Source organism: Anomaloglossus baeobatrachus, chromosome 9, assembly GCF_048569485.1.
Source record: "Anomaloglossus baeobatrachus isolate aAnoBae1 chromosome 9, aAnoBae1.hap1, whole genome shotgun sequence".
NCBI classification, from domain to species: domain Eukaryota; kingdom Metazoa; phylum Chordata; class Amphibia; order Anura; family Aromobatidae; genus Anomaloglossus; species Anomaloglossus baeobatrachus.
The window spans coordinates 26551038-26568580 of record NC_134361.1 but is presented as its reverse complement, the minus strand read 5'-3'; the positions used below and the strand labels follow the sequence as shown (position 1 = coordinate 26568580).

Here is a 17543-nt window from a genome sequence, read left to right as displayed (position 1 = left end):
CTGAGATAAGGGACAGCTATGGTCCCTCTAGTCAGAGGGCCAGTCTAAGAGCCCCGGTCCCTTCTCCACAACCATGGTGAGTGTGCTGTGAGATAGAGTTTTGGTTTCCCCTGTTTGTCTATCTCTGTTAGTGTTATCCCACTCCTGTCCCGGCCCTCCCCTGGGGTAGTAAGGGAGGTGGTATAAGATCAGGGCTGGTCAGGAGCAGTTCCAGGAAGGTGGCTCAGACATCCTCACCTTCAGAGGTATCTCTGAGATAAGGGATAGCTATGGTCACCCTACTCTGAGGGTCAATCTAGGAGCCCCGGTCCCTGCTCCCCCGATCATGGTGACACTAATTAGGAGGTGTCTGAGTATATATTCATATATATTAATGGTTTATACAAGAAATTCTAAAGATAGGTTCACTTTCAGCTATGTGATTTTACTGAACACATGGACTTCTATGAGTATTATTTTTGTACAGCATGGCTGACTATGTTGATGATATATAAACAATGGTCAGTGTAGTTATGCTACAATGTAAAGGGAGATTTTATGTTTTTTTGCAACCATAGCTAAGTTGGACTTTATCTATCATTACTTCGGTAATAATGGGTGTACATATATTTAATGAAAATGTCTCATTTTCTCTTAGCTAAAAACCAGGTATAAAATTTATTATGCTTTAGTGGATATGGTAGTACACATTTTGTCCAATAGATGTCACTAAGTCAAATCTTAGACAAGTGCCAAGACGAGAAATCTTCTCAGGCTGAAGCGGAAAAGTCCTGAACGTAATTCCTCAGATGAAGAAGTCTGGAAATATTCTGGAGAATCCCATCCGGGAAAATTGTAATCCAAAACTCATCTGTCATAATCTAATAATGGAAAAGAAAAACATAAATGTGGCTTTAATAAAAGATAAAAAGCAAATAAATACTATAAACAATAACATCAATGATAATGAAGAATGTCGCTGATCTTGATGTCCCTTTGTAGTTGGGTTCTGTCAAATCCATATGCAAATTGTGAAGTTCTGTTCCTTAGAGGCCTCCACCCATTAGACTTGGCTTAAGGGGGTAACCCCACTCTGCTCTCTTCCACATCAGGAGGTGAACTGGGCCGGTGATGTCTGAAGATATCTGCTCGCTCGCTTGGGCAAGGGAAAGATATCATGTACCTTTTGCTCACGCACGTGAGCCGGCAGATATCAGAAGATTGTAGATAAGTGGGTAAATGGTTTCGCGCCTACATGTACTGTACCTGCCGCTCGACCATACCAGCCAGCAGATATATGTAGATGGCTAGTTCACCTCCCGATGTGAAGTGAGCAGATCTGGATTACTCCTTTATTATGTTTACAAGAAGGTGGCCCGATTCTAACGTATCGGGTAGTCTAGAATGTGTATGTAGGTTAGCAGATTGAATAATAAGGTAATGAATGGATGGATGTGTTAGGGTTAATTTAGTATTCTTATAATTGTTTATTGGTTTTAAAATGACAAACAACAGAAAGAATAGTTTTAATAGAGAAGTCTAATGTTTAATGATGTCCATGACTTGTAATGAAAGAAGGCCATGAACAGTGTAAAGTTAAGTAAAAATATGCTGATGCTGTGATGTGGCCCAATGCTGGTATGTGCCCCCATCGTGGTGCAGCCACCATCCTGACATGTGCCCCCATCCTGCGGGGTAATGTGTGCGGGGGGCGGAGTGCAGGGGGGGTGGCGCTGAGCGGGGCTATGGCGCTGAGAAGTTCCCCAAAGTCAACTATCCCTGCAGCCATCCACCAGTCGGGCCTTTATGGCAGAGAGGCCCAACGGAAGCCACTCCTGAGTGCAAGACATGAAAGCCCGCATAGAGTTTACAAAAGAAAAACACATGAAGGACTCCCAGACTATAAGAAATAAGATTCTCTGGACTGTTGAGATGCAGACAGTACTTTTTTTGGTGATAATTCTAAGCGGTATGTTTGGAGAAAACCAGGCACTGCTCATCACCTGCCCAATACAATCCCCACAGTGAAACATGGTGGTGGCAGCATAATGCTATGGGGGTGTTTTTCACCTGCAGGAACAGGAAGACTGATTGCAATTGAAGGAAAGATGAATGCGGCCAAGTACAGAGATATCCTGGAAGAAAACCTCTTCCAGAGCGCTCTGGACCTCAGACTTGGCCGAAGGTTCACCTTCTAACAAGACAATGACTCTAAGTACACAGCTAAAATAACAAAGGTGTGGCTTCAGAACAACTCTGTGACCATTCTTGACCAGCCCAGCCAGAGCCCTGACCTAAACCCAATTGATCACCTCTGGAGAGACCTGAAAATGGCGTCCACCAATGTTCACCATCCAACCTGACGGAACTGGAGAGGATCTGCAAGGAAGAATGGCAGAGGATCCCCAAAAGGTGTGAAAAACTTGTTGCATCATTCCCTAGAAGATTCATGGCTCTACTAGCTCAAAAGGTGCTTCTATTTAATACTGAGCAAAGGGTCTGAATACTTATCATGTGATATTTCAGTTTTTCTTGTTTAATAAATTTACAAAACTTTCTACATTTATGGTTTATTTCTGTCAAGATGGGGGATGGGGGGCAGAGTGCACATTAAGGAGAAAAAAATGAACATTTTTGAATTTACCAAAGGGCTGCAACGAAACAAAGAGTGAGAAATTTAAAGGGGTCTGAATATTTTCCGTACCCACTATATACTTTTTCCTGTTTAAAGGAACCTGTCACCAGGACTGCGGCCAGCACCAGTGAGCCCTTATATACAGCATTCTAGAATACTGTATATGAGAACCCAGACCTTTATTATACTTACGATGCTGGTTGGGTCCAATGGGCGTTGCTTCTCTTGGGTCTGGCACCTCCTCTCATCTGTCCATCGCAGTCCTTCTTCTCAGCTCCGTGTGGATGATGCATCCTATGTCATCCACACAGAGGCCTACACTGTGCTCCTGCGCAGGTACACATCTCTCTACCCGGCTGAGGGTAGCTCAAAGTACTGTAGTGCGCATGCGCGGGCGGTATTTGACCTTTCCTCGCTCCTTGTGCATTAGAGTACTTTTCTCTGCCCTCAGCAAGGCAAATCAAAGTGCGCATGTGCAGGAGCGCCATCGAGACCTCTGTGTGGATGATGTAGAACGCATCATCCACATGGAGCTGGGAAGGAGGATGGTGATGGATGGAAGAAAGGAGACGCCGGATCGAAGAGCAGCGACACCCATTGGACCTGACCGCCCAATAAATGAGTATTATAAAGGTCTTTTTTACTTTGTACAGAGTGACCTGGGCTCTTATATACAGCATTCTAGAATACTGTATATAAGGGTTCACTGGTGGTGGCCTCAGGTTATAAGGGAAAATCCTGGTGACCGGTTCCCTTTAAGTAATGTAGTAGTGTACAGTATAACAAGCCTGGCAAATTTGCTCTATTCTCACTCTTTTGTAAGTTGATGCATCCAGCAGGAGTATTGATAGACTTTCCTTAATGCGGTACAAATTTTGGTTAGAAATGGGTGGATTACCTTGCTGTAAAGTGACCTTACAAGACTGCCATGAAGATCCCTGCTACGGACAAGACAAGAATGGAAAGTTGGGGTAGTACAGAAACACCGGAATTACCTGTAAATGTGTAAGAAAAAAATTAGGTCAGTTGGCAGTTGAGTTGCTTTAATTCTTTGGGTCAACAAGAAGAAACGGCCAAGAGGCCTAACCCTACATCGAACATGTGCATCTAACATAATGTCATTGTATACATCTACATGAGCTAATATGTTATTTGTGTATCATCACATGGAAAACAGACCCCAGTCACCAGCTCCAAGGTCAGCTAAATGGGGTTGTGTTCTTCTGGACTTTTGAAGCCCATTACTCGGTCAGGCCACTGGTTGGATCTTCGTGATCCTTCCCAATCTTGCCGTTCTTCCATGAGTAGAATCACAGTTTACAGGTTTGGAAAATTGTCAGAGAAGATCCTCTTGTTGGCCCATAAACTACAGATAGGGTGAGTGATTGTTGTTAAACTGTAATAATTTTTATTGTACTGTGCTAAATTTCAGTTTGACCTCTGAAACTAAAATTCTTATTGGTGTTTGGGTCCTCTGGTGGACCTACTCTACCTAAAAGTTATTAATGAAAATTGGGACATCTGCTGGTCCTAAAGTTCGTAATAATTCTTCATGGCAGCTGGTTCTTCTGGTGGACCTAAGGCATCTAATAGTTCTTAATGACAGCTAGGTCCTCTGGTGGGTCTAAAATACATAATAGTTCTTCATTGCAGCTGGTTTCTTTGGTGGGCCTAAGGTATCTAATAGTTCTTAATGGCAACTGGGTCTTTTTGTGGGCCTAAAGTACGTAATAATTCTTCATGGCAGCTGGTTCCTCTCTTGAGAATAAGGTACCTAATAGTTCTTAGTAATAGTTGGGTCCTCAAGTGGGTCTTAAGTACCTAATAGTTACTAATGAAATTTGGATCCTCTGGTGGACCTAACATTTGTAATAATTCTTCATGGCAGTTGGTTCTTCTGGTGGACCTAAGGTATCTAATAGTTTTTAATGACAGCTAGGTCTTCTGGTGGATCTAAAGTACATAATAGTTCTTCATGGCAACTGGTTTCTTTGGTGGGCCTAAGGTATCTAATAGTTCTTAATGGCAACTGGGTCTTTTTGTGGGTCTAAAGTACGTAATAATTCTTCATGCCAACTGGTTCCTCTCCTGGGATTACAGCATCTAATAGTTCTTAATGGCAGCTAGGTCCTCTGGTGGGCCTAAATTATATAATAGTTCTTCATGGGGGCTATTTCCTTCGGTGGGCCTAAGGTATCTAATAGTTCTGAATGGTGACTGGGTCCATTTGTGGGCCTATTGTACCTAATAGGTTTTAATGGCAGTTGGGTCCTCTGGTTCCCCTAAAGTACCTAATAGTTCTTGGTGGCTGGGTCCTCTGGTGGGCCTATGATAGGTTTTAATAGCAGTTGGATCCTCTGGTGGGCCTAAGGTATCTCAACCTAGATTTTCCATGTAGAGTTTTGAGTATTTAATCTTAAAAAAATGACCCCATCCAACAAGTGAAATACAATTACTTCACCATTTTGGAGAATCATGGATTACTGGAATGTCCTAATGGACCACAGATTTGGAGGTTTTCTCTCCAAAAATTGCAAGGTAGATAAAAACATCACGGCTTACCAGTTGTCTGAGTAGTAGATGGACTGGGTGATACTGTGGATTTACTGGAACTTGAACTGGATTGTCCATTGGTTGTCACCTTCGTGGTGCTTCCACTGGTGATTGCAGTAAGTATCTTGCTGGTTGATGAGGATTTGTTGGTTGTAGCGGTAGATGAAGAAGCAGGTTTACTTGAAGAAGCAGGTTTACTGGTGGACGTTTGGAAACTTGTATTTATTGGTTTAGTGGTTGGTGTTGAACTTCTTGATATTGTAGTAGATGGTGTTGCTGGTTTACTGGATGACGAGAGATGAAGTAAAACTGTTGATAGGAGATGACTTGTGGTATGGTGTCTGGATGGAGATGTCTTAATGGTTGAGGCTGAGGTTATTTTAGTTGTTGAGGATGTGACTGTTTTGGTGACTGGAGTTGTCTTGGTACTGACGGTAGTAGATGGAGAGGTAGTAGTAGTAGTAGTAGTCGGAGTTGTGTATATAGGCACTTCAGTGCTGACCGAGTTGGGGTTCATTTGATTAGTCAAGTGTGATAGAGCATTAAGGAACTCATTGATTGCATCAAAAAAGGAGAAAGGGTTGGGTTGCTGGCCTTCCACTGGTGAAACTGAAAGAAAAAGCATAAAAATAAGTAAAATCGTAGTGCTACATTTGCCTTGATTACAAAAAAATAAGAAAGGAACTAAAGGCACAAGTCCTAGACGTCTGCGTTTTATGTAAAGTGTGAAATTGCCTGAAGAAGACCCCGGCTTGGGATAGAAACGTTGTCCATGTTCCCTATTTGTAAAAAAAAAAGGGAATTGAAGGATTCTAGAAACTTCATGGTCCCAAATCAGAAACAATAAGACTCTGGATATTCCAATACGGGAGCTCGATGAGATATTTTATGTCCATTGGGTTCCTTGGAAGTGCCAAAGAAGACGAGGAATCCCATGAAAATTATCGCAATGGGTCCCACCATTTTCTTCAAGACAGTCTGATAAATGGGGTCGTAAAAGAGTCAAAGTTTATCGAGTCTTCCCTGGGTGCTGGTACAAAATCAGATTTTCATTATTTACTCATGTGAACCCATATTGTCAACAATCTTGTTTTACATTAACCTAATATAAGGTAGGGGGTGTATACTTTTTCAACCATCTTTTTGTATTGCCTATTGCATCAAAGATACATTAAATCATACATCCCTTCAGATCCTTCTATAATAGGCTATCGTTTTGTGTATACAGCTCCTATGCTGAGTAATCTGATAGAATTTCATTTAACGGGAGATCTATAGGCAGTATGTCATCAGAAAATTAACTATTGTTTAAGTTATGTTTTTGTATTACAATCTTTAGTAAATGTTTGTTTTTTTTCATATCACAAAATAAATTAGTAATCTTGCAATTTTCACACTGGCCACTGGGATTACTTTATACTCCTTTTAGGAAGAGTTTCCAGCAGGTTCCTTATCAGCAGAGACAGGATTACAATGACGGGTGACATCATTATATACAAGATGCACCTACCACAATAGGCGATTTCACAGCTCACCTTCTCCTCCTCCCTTCACAATAACCTTTGCACATGCTCATTAGATGCTTCAATACAAAAAATAGGTGCAAAATCTGCTTGTTGCTGCTAATGTATATGTTAAGATTGTGAAACAACAGGACGTTAGAATATAAAAAAGCCCCATTGGTCAGAGAGAAAATTGCAAGATTTCTCATTTTTATTTTTTATACGGATTGTGGAGAAAAAAATTGTTAAAAATATGGTCTGATCACTGACAGGCGGACCCTCCACCCCTGTATCCTCTGCAGAGTGCGGCATATTATCTGAGCACTGACAGGCAGACCCCCCCACCCTGTGACCTCTGCATTGTGCAGTGTATGGTCTGAGCACTGACAAGCGGACCCCCCCACCCCTGTAACCTCTGCAGTGTGCGGCGTATGGCCTGAGCACTGAAAGGCGGACCTCCACCACCCCTGTAACCTCTGCAGTGTGCAGTGTATGGTCTGAGTACTAACAGGCGGACCCCCCACCCCTGTAACCTCTGCAGTGTGCTGTGTATGGTATGAGCACTGACAGGCGGACCCCCCTCCCCTGCTAACTCTGCAGCAATGCTGGCAGCACTCATACGTCTATTCTGAACAGACTACCTCTGGATATGACGCTGATCAACTGCACTCAGCTTCTTTGGTCAACCATGGCGAGGCCTATTCTGAGTGGATCCTGTCTTGTTATACCCTTGTATAGTCTTGGCCACCGTGCTGCAGCTCAGGTTCAGGGTGGTGACCATCTTCTTATAGCCTCGGTCATCTTTATGTAGAGCAACAATTCTTTTTTTCAGAACCTCAGAAAATTCTTCCCATGAGGAGCCATGTTAAGTTCCAGTGACCAGTATGAGAGAGTGTGTGAGAGATAACACCAAGTGTAACACCCCTGCTCCTTCAGTCACACCTGAGACTTTGTAACACTAATGAGTCACATGACACTGGGGTTATTTAGAGGGCACAGCAAATTTACACTGTTAGGGTATGTGCAGAAGCTGCAAATTAGGTGCAGATGTTATCTGTACCAAACAATGCACTTTACGGCAGAAAAACGCACCAAAAAAGCATGCGTTTTTTGTGCATTTTCAGTGGTTTTTGCTGTTTTTTTTGCTATGCGTTTGCTTTGCCTGAAAGGACACCCACAACTGCAAGAAAAAAAAAGAAGCAACGTGTGAACAACACCTCAGAATTCTCATAGATGTTGCTGGCATAAGAATAGACATGCAGATTTGGGCAACACACTGCACCTAGCCTACAACAAAAAACTCAGCGTGCGCACACAGCCTTATACAAGCTGCACGCTGACTACTTTATATTGTATCAAAGTGTCACATCTTCAATGTTGTCCGTGAAAAGTTATAATAAAATATTTACAAGAATGTGATGGGGCGTACTCACTTTTGTGATATTCTGTATAGAAGTCTAAAATTAATTATTATTATTATATGATAATTATATATATATATATATATATACATATATATATATATATATATAAAATTATTATTATTATTATTATATGTAACATGTGCATTTTATTCTTGATTTTGGTGCAAAAGGGAGATGCAGATTTTATTTTGCATTGTAGCTATAGGCACAAAATGTTAGAATATTTTCAATCAAGAATTTGCAAAAGTTTAATTAGTTTGTTATGTATCCATATTATACAGTGTCTTAATTATAATGGATATCTATTGGAAATACATCTATGGATAACTCCCCTATGGCCAAATTTGAACCCAGATCACCGCACCAAATTTGAACCCAGATCACCGCATCAACACATAATGAATGATTAATACAGATTTGCATAACTTACCAGTAATGAATGCGCTCAAACCCAGGATCACAATGGCGCTGGTCCCAGAAAAAGTCATCATCATTGAAAAGTATTTTACCAAGTTCCTAAAAATCCAAAGTTCCTGTTACGGAGGACGATATGGAGGATAAGACCTCTAATGTGTGCAGATCTCATATATATCTATAGTGGGTGTGACTGCCGCCTGCCATAAGCAAATCCGTCATAATGTATCTTTTATTGTGTATTCTAGAGCATGGATAATATGGGAAGATGACTGTATAAAACACTATATATAAACACAATGGAGCAGGGATGGGTGTCTGGATGAACCTGTTTCGACATCCTTGAGAAACCCCAAATAGTGTTTAATCCATTGTCAGCGATAAATCCATCAAATCCATAAACAATTGTAAGGAAACTATTGGGAGAGATGTAAATAGAATCGAATGCAGAACAGAACTTCCTACTAAAGTTAGTTAACAAACACACACATATATATATATATATATATATATATATATATATATCTTATATACATATAATGCAAAACATACAAGTGCAATTGTATTTTTTAACATATGATGAAAAAGATAAGTGAACACCTTCCTGACTCCATAGGCTCACTAAACTGGAGGCCACTCTCTAAGATTCCAATCTGCCCACTAAGTTGCATTGAGCAGATCACTGCAAAAATGGCTGCAGCCAGTTGAAGAGGGGACAAATACTACTGTTTGCAGCTGATATCATCTACTGAATAGGAGAAGAAGAGCATGCATAAGAAAAAGTTCCACTCGGCCACTAAAAATATTGCAACCAAAAAGGACAGCCATGGGGCATGGATTACCCCTGTAACTGACACTATTGTTTTATACACCCATGCAACCCTTATGTCTGTACACCTAAACTTTCAAGCATATAGAAAGTTGCAGAACTATAGAAATGCCAAAGGAAGCGCCATCTTGGTCAGTTGGGCATGCAACCATGAAGTATGCACACCACTGCTGGTATCTGTTGTCTCCACTGAGTGTGCTCAACCAATGAGCCAAAATTGAGAAGTGACTAAGAGACAGATGAGTGAGCAGCAGCCAGGAGACCAAAGGAGAACCTTAATGTATAATTGGTGGTGTACCAGGTGGGAGAATTAAGCTTCCCATCTGATGCACAGGAGTACAAGGGTGAAACAAAGGACTGCAATGCAAGAGAGGCAGGATCTGTGAAGAGGCCTGCAGATGAAAGTCAGACTACTGAGATACCACAAAGACTAGCTGAGAAGGGTAAGCTGGTGCATGGACAAAGGGAATGGACACGCTGTCCTGTACTCCATCCATTGAGTGATGAACTGTGATCAAACAGTCTGCCACTAAAAGTGGTTGTCCAATAATAGACAAACACTTCTTCATAGCTTCATAGTGTGATCTCTGTGATGGCAGCTCACCGAGCCCTTGATTGCAGGTGAAGGATTGGGAGACGCAAATCCCTTTTATGCTGGCCATCTAATTCATGCTGACCAAACCACGAGGAAATAAAGTTAGAAGATCCAGGTGGGGACCATAGCCGGAGAGTAGACTACTATGGCTAATGTACATCCCTGATTGAAATTTCCCAGAGCTGCTAGAGGTGATTGCTAGTTTTTTTCCGATAGGGAGGGACCAGTTAAGCACCCAGAGTGGCACTGGGAGAAGCCAGCCGGGGGGAGCACCAGACTAGTCTGATCTCCACCTATGGCCTCCAGGCAGATTTTCTAACTATATTTGCTCCCAAAAAAATACCTGCCTGCACTCGTGTGTGAAGCAGATGGCAGGTTCCAATGAAAAAACATTACAATGGTCTAGATACCTTCAAGATGGGTGCAAAGAAGAATTTAGGTGGCGTTATGGTGTGTACAGTCAAGTTGATGGTTCTTTAGGTGACTGAAGGCAACAACCCTTGGCATTGGGGTCAGTTTGGATTGTACATAGGGACCCAGAAATTTCATATTACACATCTTGTTGCATGTAGTGTTGGTTTTACGCCCACATATGAATTATATTTATGAGAAATAAGACAATAACTGGATAAGGTTTGTGGTTCAGCAGGTGTCCTGTGCACATTAAGAGAACTTGACAAATGGAGAAATCCAATCCTTGTGTCTCTGTCATCCATATTCAACCTGAATCTCATGCAACATTGTTCTCGAAGTCTCACGCCCAAGTCTGAGGCCGACACACCCACGTAAAACTGTCTGAGGTGTGTAACTCGCCCAACAGTGAAGTGATAGAGAACAGATGTGGGAAGAGAAGAGACAACCTGTCAGCCATGTACGTCTCTAGAAGAAGAGGTAACAAGACGAGACGTTAAAATTCTGTGGCTAAAAATTCAGAGATTCTGAGATGAAAGAAGTCAAAGTTCTAAAATAAAACTATCAACATTCTAAAATCTAGAATTCAGAATTGATTTACAGCTCAGCTGTAAATTTCATTCAAAACCAAAAGTCATCATTTTTAGATCGTAGTTCACACACCAGTAATTACATACCACTGCATACAGAAGTAAATCCAGGTGTGAATGGGGAGCAGGTATGTTACATTTGGTGTTATCTCTCACACACTCTCTCCTACTGGTCACTAGAAGATCAACATGGCTCCTCATGGCAAAAAATTCTATGAGGATCTGAAGAAAAGAACTGTTGCTCTACATAAAGATGGCTGAAGCTATGAGAAGATTTTGAACACCCTGACACTGAGCTGCTACACAGTAGCCAAGACCATACAGGGGTATAACAAGACATCAGTGTTTGATCTGTGTCAGATTTAATTATTAGAGTTTGGTCAGAGACTGAGTAGTTTTTCTGGGATGAAAAAAAAAAAACCTGATGGAGGTTTCTCAAGACATTATGGTAAAACGAGCTGCACATGGATGGTATTTGAGTAGTGATAGGTGGACTCGGTCTGCAAAAGACCGGATCCGTGCGGTTTCAAAAGTATAAGGGTGCTGGACCCAGGCACAGAATTCTCCGGGAACTCTGTGTAATGATCTGGGTCTGGCAACTCAGGAAATGAAAAAAGGAAAAATAAAGAAATTGAGAATAAAGCAAGTATGCTACATATACTTACTGAATCTCTGGCGCGGCTGTAACTGCTTCCCGGCCGCTCACTGTTCTTCCGAGCCTGCGCATTATTGCTCATGCATATGCACTGCTTACCCTGCCAACTGGTAGTCCCTGCATCTGTGATTTGCTGCAGTCAGATGCGCCCCCAGCCTATATGACAGCGTCTGACTGCAACCAACCGGGTCACTATAGTGGTGTAAAAGTAAATAAATAAAAAAAAATTGGCATAGGGTCCCCTGTATTATGATACCCAGCACAGCTAAAGCCCACGGCTTCAGGCTGCAGCCCCCAGCTGTGAGCTTATCGTAGCTGTGTATCAAAATAAGAGGAACACTATGTGGCTTTTTAAAAAATTATTTAAATATATAGTTTTAAAAAACGGCGTGCAGTCCCTCCCAATTTTGATACCCAGCCATGATAAAACCCGACAGCTGGGTGCTGGTATTCTCAGGCCGAGGGAGACCCATGCTTACTAAGCCCCCCAGCCTAAAAATGGCAGCCTGTAGCTACCCAGGATTGTTGCATTCATTAGATGAGACAGTCCTGGCTCTTTACCTGGCTCCTCCTGATTGCCCTGATGCGGTGGTAATCAGGGTAATAAGGGGTTAATGGAAGCTCACAGCTGCCACTAAACCCAAGATTAGTAATGGGGACAGTCTATGAGACTCCCCATTAGTAATCTGTACGTGAAAATAAGTAAACACAAATACAAAAAAAATCCTTTATTTGAAATAAAATAGAAAACATACCCTTTTTCACCCCTTTATTAACCCCCAAAACATCCAGGTCTGACGTAATTCAAACGAGGTTCCATGACAATTCCAGCTCTACTACATCTGAAGTTACAGTGAGTGGCCATAGAACAAGACCACCCGCTGTGAGCTTCAGGCAGAGAATGAATGAGCCACGCAATCTGTGGTGACGTCACTAAGGTTAGTTGCGATCACAGCTGGAGGTTCCCACGTTCTTCTACCTGTAATCGCAGGTAACCTAACCTCAGGTGACTGATTTCACAGACCTGCACCTCCTGGCAAAAAAACACTTTTGTTTTGTCAAGAGATGCAGATTGGGTGCTGACATTTCTGCAACATATTCCTGCACCCAATCTACTCCTCCTGGCAAAAAAAAAAATGCATTACTACTGCATGCGGTATGCTGCGGTAGTGATGTTTTTTTACCAGAAGGTGTAGATTGGGTGCAGGAAAATGGTGTAATAATTTCATCACCAAATTTGCATCGCAAATACACACACAAATACATTCAGCTTTATATATATATATATATATATATATATATATATACTAGAAGGTGGCCCGATTCTACGCATCGGGTATTCTAGAATTTACGTATTGTGTAGTTAATGTATGATTTTTGTTATATATATATTGATGTTGTTGTGTGTAGTTACCAAGTGTTTGTGTAGGGCGCTGTACATGTTCTGGGTGTTGTCTGGGTGTGGCGGGGGGTGAGAGCGGTGTTGTTTGTGTGTTGCGTTGTTTGTGGAGCGCTGTGTGTGTGTTGCGCGGTTTGTGTGGGTGTGGGGTGTGTGTGTGTGTGTTTTGGTGGGAGGTATGTTTTGTGCAATGTGTGTGTTGTGCGGCATGTGCGTATATTTGTGTGTGCCGCGCTGTTTGTGTGTTGGGTGTCTGTGTAGGGCGGTGTTTGTGGTTCCCAGTGTGTGTGTGGTGTTGTGCAGTGGGGGGAGGTGTGCACCCCCCATCGTGCTCCATCCCCCATGCTGCGCACCCCCCATCGTGCTCAATCACCCATGCTGTGCACTCCCCATCGTGCTCCATCCCCCATGCTGCGCACCCCCATCGTGCTCCATCCCCTATGCTGCTCACCCCCCATCGTGCTCCATCCCCCATGCTGTGCACCCCCCATCGTGCTCCATCCCCCATGCTGCGCACTCCCCATTGTGCTACATCCCCCATGCTGCGCACCCCCATCGTGCTCCATCCCCTATGCTGCTCACCCCCCATCGTGCTCCATCCCCCATGCTGCGCACTCCCCATTGTGCTACATCCCCCATGCTGCGCACCCCCCATCGTGCTACATCACCCATGCTGTGCACCCCATCGTGCTCCATCCCCCATGCTGCGCACTCCCCATCGTGCTCCATCCCCCATGCTATAATAGTTCTCCTATTATACTCAGAGCGGAGTATAATAGGAGGACTATAATAGGAGGAGTAGTCCTGGGGGGAGAGGAGTATAATGCCGGCTCCCTGCACATGTGTACCGGGAGCCGGTGTACGCTGGTAACTATGATACACATCGGGCAACTAAGGGACCTTAGTTACCCGATGTGTATAATGGTTACCAGCGTTCACCGGCTCCGTCACGATCCCAGCAGCGCAAGGTTGTCTGGCGATGCATGCGGAGGGCCAGGGCGAGCGGCCAATCCATGCGGAGGGCGGGGCCAGGCCGAGGCGAGCGACCAATCCATGGGGGGGCGGGGCAAGGCCGCTGGGGAGCCGGTGTACACTGGTAACTATGATACACATCGGGTAACTAAGGGACCTTAGTTACCCGATGTGTATAATGGTTACCAGCGTTCACCGGCTCCGTCAGGATCCCAGCAGCGCAAGGTTATGTCTGGCGATGCATGCGGAGGGCCGGGGCGAGCAGCCAATCCGTGTGGGGGGGCGGGGCCAGGCCGAGGCGAGCTACCAATCCGTGGGGGGGCGGGGCCAGGCCGAGGCAGCGGCCAATCAGACGCTTGTCACCGTAAGGACACAATTTTGGAGCAAGACAGACAGACAGACAGAATAAGGCAATTATATATATAGATATATATATATATATATATGTAATATTCACTTTCACAGCTTTCAGCTACTGCTCTGGTCTCTGTATAGTAGCTGAAATGGTAACATCACAACTACAGAACACATCACCACTGCAGCCAATCGCTGAGTTCAGTTGTTTGTGTCATCTGCTGCAGCAGAGTCTCTGAGCTCAGTGATTGCTTGCAGCGGTGATGTGAACTGTAGTTGTACACTGAGACCGGAGCAACAGCAGAGAATCTAACACTTATCCCAGGGAAAGTAATTAGCTGTGTTTGTTTGTTGATTTTTTTTACAAGCTTGCAACTATTCACACACATCTTTTTTTTGGAAATTGGAAAACCCTTTTATATTCAGTTCAATTTATTTTTAGCAGACAGAAGTGGACCATGTATATATATATATATATATATATATATATATATGTTTTTTTTTTTTATGAGTCCCAGGACTCACATTCAATGAGTAGTTACTGAGTTGCTGAATATTGCAAAATATTAGAAAACTGTACTGAAATCTATGAGACATTAGGTAGCACTAAACCAGTTTTTCACCATTGGAGTCATCTGAAAGGGGAGTCCATTGTGCGTTCCCCGAATCCCTCATGTTACAACATAGTCCACAGCGCCGCACAGATTTTGTCATTGCAGCATCTGTTCCTTTCCCAATAATATTTCTTCATACACAAACTCCTTGCAGATCTTTTCCTCGGTGGGATTTGAACCCAAGGACTATAATGCCAACCACTGAGCTGCCCCCTAGTTCACCACCAACCTGAATTATTACATCAGAGGAGGACAGGTCTATGAGATTTACATTAAATTCTGACCCTACGACCTGTGATGTAACTTTATCAGGCCAGGAGGCATCTCTCCATGCTTCGTAGATATAGTTTCAGTCAACTGTGACCCCAACGGTGGGGATAATCTTCTACTGCAATACACAACCCACCTCAAACCTTGTGCCCATTTACAAATTACTGAAGACCACTTCATGGCTATTTAACTTACCCTCCACTTATTTTTAAGGACTGTGCCCTCTACATGTCATATGTACAGTGCCCTGATAAAGTATTCATACCCCGTGAACTTTTGTGCATTTTGTTACTTAAACTTAAATGTATATATTGGGCTTTTATGTGATACACCTAAACATAATAAGTATTTGTGAAATTTAAAGGAAATTATACCTGGTTTTCTAAGTATTTTAAAAATGTAAATCTGAAAATTGTTATGTGCATTTGTATTCAGCCCCCTGAAGTCTGATAGCCCTAAATAAAGGATTGAGTGACCATATGCCTCCAGAAGTCACATAATTAATAAATTGAATCTACCTGTGTGTGATTTATTCACAGTATAACTACAGCTGTTCTGTGAAGGCCTCAGAGGTTTGAGAACATTAGAGATCAATCAGCATCATGAAAACCAAGGAACACACTCGACAGGTCAAGGATAAAGAGGAGAAGGGTTAAGCAGGGTTAGCATATAGAAAATAGGCCAAGCTCTGAATGTCTCATGGAGCACTGTACAATCAATCATCCAAGAATGGAAGGAGTATGACACAACTACAAACCCACAAAACATGGCCGTCCAAAAAACTGACATCTCATTGTCATTGGAGGAGCTGCAGAGATCACAGCTCAGGTGGGAGGATCTGTTGAACTATTAGTTGTATCATCCACAAATCTGTCGTTTATGGAAGAGTCTAAAGAAGAAGGACATTTTTGAAAGCCGTAGGAGGTCCTGTTTGCAGTTTGCAAAAGCCATGTACGTGATACAGCGAGCAGTGGAAGAAGATGCTCAGATGAGACAAAAGGAGAACGTTTTTGGTTATATCCAAAATGCTCTGTGTGGTTAAGAACTAAATCTGCATATCACCCTGAAAACACCATCCCCACTGTTACACATGGTGGTGGCAGCATCCTGCTGTGGGGAGGCTTTTCTTCAGCAGGGGCAAGGAAACTGGTCAGAGGTGATGGGAAGATTGATGGCGCTAAATACAGGGCAGTCCTGGAGGAAAATCTGTTAGAGGCTGCAAAAGACTTGAGACTCCAGCAGGACAACGAATCTAAACATGCTGCCCGAGCTACACTGGATGGTTTATATCAGAGCATACTCCTGTGTGTGAGTGAACCAAATCTCATTAGGAATCTGTGACAAGACGTGAAAATTGCTGATCACAAGCATCTCCAGCCAACCTCACTGAGCGAGAGCGAGTGTGCAAAGAAGGGGGAAAACATGAGGTGAAAAAAGGTGGAAAGGTACACAGGGTATGAATACTTTTTCAAGGCATTATATATATATATATATATATATATTGCTCCTTGAAAAATGAGTCTTTACTTTCCCAGATTTCATATGTCCTGCATAATATACCACATCATTATGTATTGATGTGGAATATTGATGACATGCCAACCACTAGATCTATCACTCAGGATTCTGGACAGCTTGGTGACCCCTCATAGACGAGGGCCATGTGGGATCTCATAGCCATATAGAAGGAGCAAAGCCTGAGAGGAGAGGGCTGTTACTGGTGGTTTTTGGGTCGCGATGAGAAATTAGTATGTAGGGAGTCTAATGGTGGGAAGCTGAGTCACTGCGCAAGTACAAGACCCAACAATGGTGCAGGACGGGAGGTAATAAAGTGATTATTAGTCATCCTTCACACCTCACACACGCTAAAATCAGGGCGTTCACTGAGCAGAAAATAGAAATCCAGGAGAAAGAAACGTCACTGAGAGCATTGCATAATCCACACTGTACGATTAGTGAGAGTCCGGCAGGTGACAGTGTGCTGGTGCTGCGTACATGACGGATCTGCTGCTTCCTTGTTTATGAGGCTTGTTACAGATAACATGACGGGGCATGTAGCTGTGAGACGAGGGATTGTATGGCCATCATTCTGACTTACTGGATATTAGTGGTGAATTCTTATGCAACCAAAAACAGGTTGTCACAGCTCATGATGGCAGTCTGTGGTGATTTCTTGATGAAACTGACGGAGCTGGGAAGTTCTGCTAAGAGGGAAGAACTAGTAGAGTTTTTGTGGTTATCTAGAAGGAGATTCCAAGTCACCAAAAGGAGCATGACCTCCATTCGTGTGTCCTGGTTCCAACTCTACGGTCCAATGCTGGCTGATAATAGCAACCATAAATACCAA

At 43.0% G+C, this 17543-nt stretch overlaps 1 long non-coding RNA gene across 1 annotated transcript; it reads right to left on the bottom strand.

Moving 5' to 3' along the window:
- Nucleotides 1–776: 776 nt before the first annotated feature.
- On the bottom strand, nucleotides 777–5568 carry LOC142250345 (uncharacterized). Its single transcript, XR_012725176.1, has 3 exons — nucleotides 5177–5568; nucleotides 3513–3609; nucleotides 777–860 (listed from the first exon to the last, which is right to left on the bottom strand). It is a non-coding gene; the product is annotated as an uncharacterized LOC142250345 (long non-coding RNA).
- Between the last annotated feature and the right edge of the window lie 11975 nt (nucleotides 5569–17543).